This window comes from Phyllobates terribilis, unplaced genomic scaffold, assembly GCF_046119375.1.
Source record: "Phyllobates terribilis strain yellow unplaced genomic scaffold, ASM4611937v1 Scaffold_449__1_contigs__length_1482836, whole genome shotgun sequence".
Lineage (NCBI taxonomy): Eukaryota > Metazoa > Chordata > Amphibia > Anura > Dendrobatidae > Phyllobates > Phyllobates terribilis.
This window is the reverse complement of record NW_027363209.1, coordinates 1,419,675-1,423,729: the sequence shown is the minus strand read 5'-3', so window position 1 is coordinate 1,423,729 and position 4,055 is coordinate 1,419,675. Positions and strand designations below refer to the sequence as shown.

Below are 4,055 nucleotides of genomic sequence, written 5' to 3'. Positions count from 1 at the left end.
GCCTCAGGGCAGAGAAGGACGGATGAGGGGAGTCTTAGTGGGTGGTGTGGTGCGGTGCCATGCTGAAATAAGGGACCGGAGGCACGGATGAAGTCTTCCAAGCTTTACTCACGTTGTTAGGCGTCAGCTGCAAGGCTTCTCTTCGCTCCTCACGGCACGCTGTGGCCACCAGGGAGGGGGGTTCGACACACTCCGGGTAGTTCGGGTGCAAGAATCAGGACCCCTGCACCAGAGTGTTCCTAGACTTTCCCACTACGTCCTCTCCTGTCCGTATGTGGTGCGTGTTACAAGGCCGGGTCTCACTCTGGACTATGCACAGAACAAGGGTACCTGTGGCGACTCCGCTCCGTCCGTTACCCGGTGGGATCCACTAGTCAGACTTGAAGTGACAGAGTCAGATATCGGGGGCCGGTCCCCTCTTGCAGCAGGAGTCCCTCTGGCTTGGCCAGAATAAAGAGTACAGGTGGCGTATGCCGCTCCGTCGGTATCTCCCTGGGATCCTTTTGCCTGTGGAGCTTGTCTCCTCTGCTCCCCTGCTCCCCTCCAGGCCTTCTTAGGTAGGGACCTTGACCTGGTAGAGACAGCCGTTAACTCTAGCCCGCTCCTCGCCTCAAGGCCAGAGCGCGAGGACCGTGTATCTTCAGCCAGCTACAGCCTCTTGCTGGACCCCGACAGAAGACCACAATCAAAGACCTTGAACCTAAGATGGCCGTTTATTAAATATGAATTTTGTGGTGTCACCTCTAAGTGTGTCCTCCACCCTCACCCACTACTACAGGGGTGGGCAATTAATTTTGCCAGGGGGCCGCATGAGAAATTGGGATGGTTTTAGAGGGCCGGACTAATATAATTAACTCCGTTCTACCCAATACTGTATATATACATATGCTATCTTTTCATAAACAAACAGTATGTTAAACAATGCAAAGATTTAAAATACAATGAAAATACGGAGGACCTAATTACATCATTATTTAATGATAAGATGTTGAACTGCAACCAGCTTGTGATTGTTCACTTTAGAAAATTGTTAACTTGAACAGTGTTTGGAAAAAACTTGCTATTTTAGGTCAAGATATCATGTTAGTTTTTTAACGAACGGCATCCCTTTAACTTCGTAAAGAACAGAAAATTAAACATTTCAATAACATGAAAATGTTCAATGAGAGTAATCTAGCCTGTTTTGGGCCTGAACAAGTTCATTGAAGTTAGGTTCAATATCTGAGGTGGATATGCGAAGAACAGCACACAAGTGATCATCACTGAGAGAGGATCTGTATCTGGATTTGTTGAACTTCATCAGTGAGAATGTTTGTTCACATACGTAGGTAGATCCAAAGAGAACCAACATCCTCTGAGCATGCCTCCTTATGTTTGGAAAGTTTTCCTCTTTGAGAGAAGAATAAAACTCCAGCAGTGATACTGATTTAAAAAGCTCTGCCAGTAGATTGTCAGACTGCAGATCAATGAGTTCTAACTGGACATCACTGGGTGCATTATCCACACAGCATGCAAAGGGAGAGGAAATCGTGTGCATTTCACTCTCAACTCCTTTGAAGTCTTCAAATCTTCTGGAAAATTCATCATATAAAGCCGCTAACATGGATGAATACTTGTCGAGGTGATCAGCTGATGGTGTGACTTCTTTCAGTGTTGGCACGTGAGTGAGAATTTTGTCCTTCAATTGGCTAGAAAGAAACTTCAACTTTCTCATGAAAGCTGTCACCAAGCTGAACATTTCATGTGCAAAGAGGCCTTTGCCTTGGAGCTTGCTATTTAGCTCATTCATTAGTGTAGTCACATCAATGGCAAAGGCCAGATCTGCCATCCAGTGCTTATCTGAGAACTCTGGGATGTCTTTGCCTTTCATCTTACAAAAATCCTGAATCTCAGCTCTCAGGTCCCATACTCTTTTAAGCACCTTTCCAAGGCTGAGCCATCTCACAGCGGTGTGGTAGCCTATGTCACTATGTTCACTTTCTTGCTCCTCCAACAGTGCAACAAACTGTCTGTGATTCAGCCCTCTTGCCCTGATAAAATTAACTGTCTTAGTTACAACATCAACAACATGGCTGATTTTTAGCACCGACTTGCACAGCACTTCTTGATGAATAATGCAATGCAAAAATATCAATTTCTGTTCTGGGTTTATTTCATTCACTTTATCTTGCATCCGCTTCAAAAGTCCAACGTTTTTCCCTGTCATATTTGGACAGCCATCGGTTATAACACTTACTAATTTGTTCCATTTTAGGCCCAGTTTGTCCATGGATGCATTTACTTCGGTGAACAAATCACTCCCTGTTGTGGTACCTTTCATTGATCGCAAAGCTAACAGCTCTTCGGTCATCTCAAATTTTTTTGTTATTCCGCGTACAAAGATAAGTAACTGGGCGGTATCACGGATATCACAGCTCTCGTCCAGAGCCATGCAAAAAAAAATAAAATCATCAACTTTGTTTTTCAGCTGAAACTCCAAATTCCCCGCAATGTCTTCTACCCGTCTTGTTACGGTTCGTCTGGAGAGGGGCACATTTGAAAATGCTTCTTTTTTCTCAGGACAAATTATCGCTGCAGAGTCCACCAAACATTCTTTGACGAACTCCCCTTCACAGAATGGCTTACTGTTTCTTGCAATTTTGTGGGATATTACAAAGCTTGTTCTGACGGCTGCATCCCTGGATGTGTGGAGCTTTGTAAAAAATCCTTGCTGCCTTTGCAGTTTTGATAGCAAATCTTCAGATGCCCGTGCCTGCTCTGCCTCTGTCAAGTTCTTGTATTTCTCTGCATGTTTAGTCTCATAATGGCGACTTAAATTGTAATCCTTAAACACAGCTATCTGCTCTCCACAAACTAAGCATACAGCTTTACCTTTGGCTTCAGTAAATAAATATTTAGAAGTCCATTCCTTTTTAAAAACTCTGCATTCTGCATCAGTCTTCCTTTTTTTAATGTTAGCTGACATATTTAAGGGCTAACTGTGACCCGCAGATGTCAGGGTCTACTCTGGTGCAAGGATGATAAAGCTCACTGCGTCTGCTGGGACTCCTGTGGTTCCTGATGTATCATGAGAACAGGAGTGGTACACACATACCACGTGCTTCCTCCCCTGTCCCCTGCAGCAGCCACTCTGTTCTTCTGACACTTGGGCAGAGAATCGGGACTCCCATTGGAAGAATTGTCTGCCCGAGTGTCAGAAGAACAGAGTGGCTGCTGCAGGGGACAGGGGAGGAAGCACGTGTACTCATCATTCCTCAGGAACCGGAGGAGTCCCGGCAGACGCGGTGAGCTGTGTCCCGCGGCCGGTCACATACAGAAACATTCCCCCCTTCCTTTTCATAACCAGTGTAACACAGCCCAACTCACATGCTCCAGAGACCATACAGTACGCCTGCCCTGCAGGCTCTGGAGCAGCACCAAGGCCCCCACCACAGCCCCCCTATCCCCGCACTGACTTACATAGCCGCTGCTCTGTCAGCGGTGCGCGGGATGAGTCACCGCCTCAGTCCATCCAGGGATCCCAGCTTCAGAGGTTGCGAGCTGCCCCCGCCCCCAAACCCGCCCCCTAGCGTCAGAGAGGATGCGCCCGGCGTGTCTATCAAGCGCCCGGCGTGTCTATCAAGCGCCCGGCGTGTCCCTAAGTCACGGCAGAAGGAAGGAACCGGAGGAGTCCCGGCAGACAAGGTGAGATCATGCATCCTTGCTGATCTGCCGGCGCGCCTCCGCGGGCCGGTCACTGACAGCCGGCGGGCCGGATGCGGCCCGCGGGCCGCCCCTTGCCCGCGGGCCGCCCCTTGCCCGCGGGCCGCCCCTTGCCGCCCCTTGCCCGCGGGCCGCCCCTTGCCCGCGGGCCGCCCCTTGCCCGCGGGCCGCCCCTTGCCCGCGGGCCGCCCCTTGCCCGCGGGCCGCCCCTTGCCCGCGGGCCGCCCCTTGCCCGCGGGCCGCCCCTTGCCCGCGGGCCGCCCCTTGCCCGCGGGCCGCCCCTTGCCCGCGGGCCGCCCCTTGCCCGCGGGCCGCCCCTTGCCCGCGGGCCGCCCCTTGCCCGCGGGCCGCCC

At 50.6% G+C, this 4,055-nt stretch overlaps 1 pseudogene; it reads right to left on the bottom strand.

Moving 5' to 3' along the window:
• Positions 1-1,159: 1,159 nt before the first annotated feature.
• On the bottom strand, positions 1,160-2,965 carry LOC141229017 (general transcription factor II-I repeat domain-containing protein 2B pseudogene; annotated as a pseudogene).
• Positions 2,966-4,055: the final 1,090 nt, after the last annotated feature.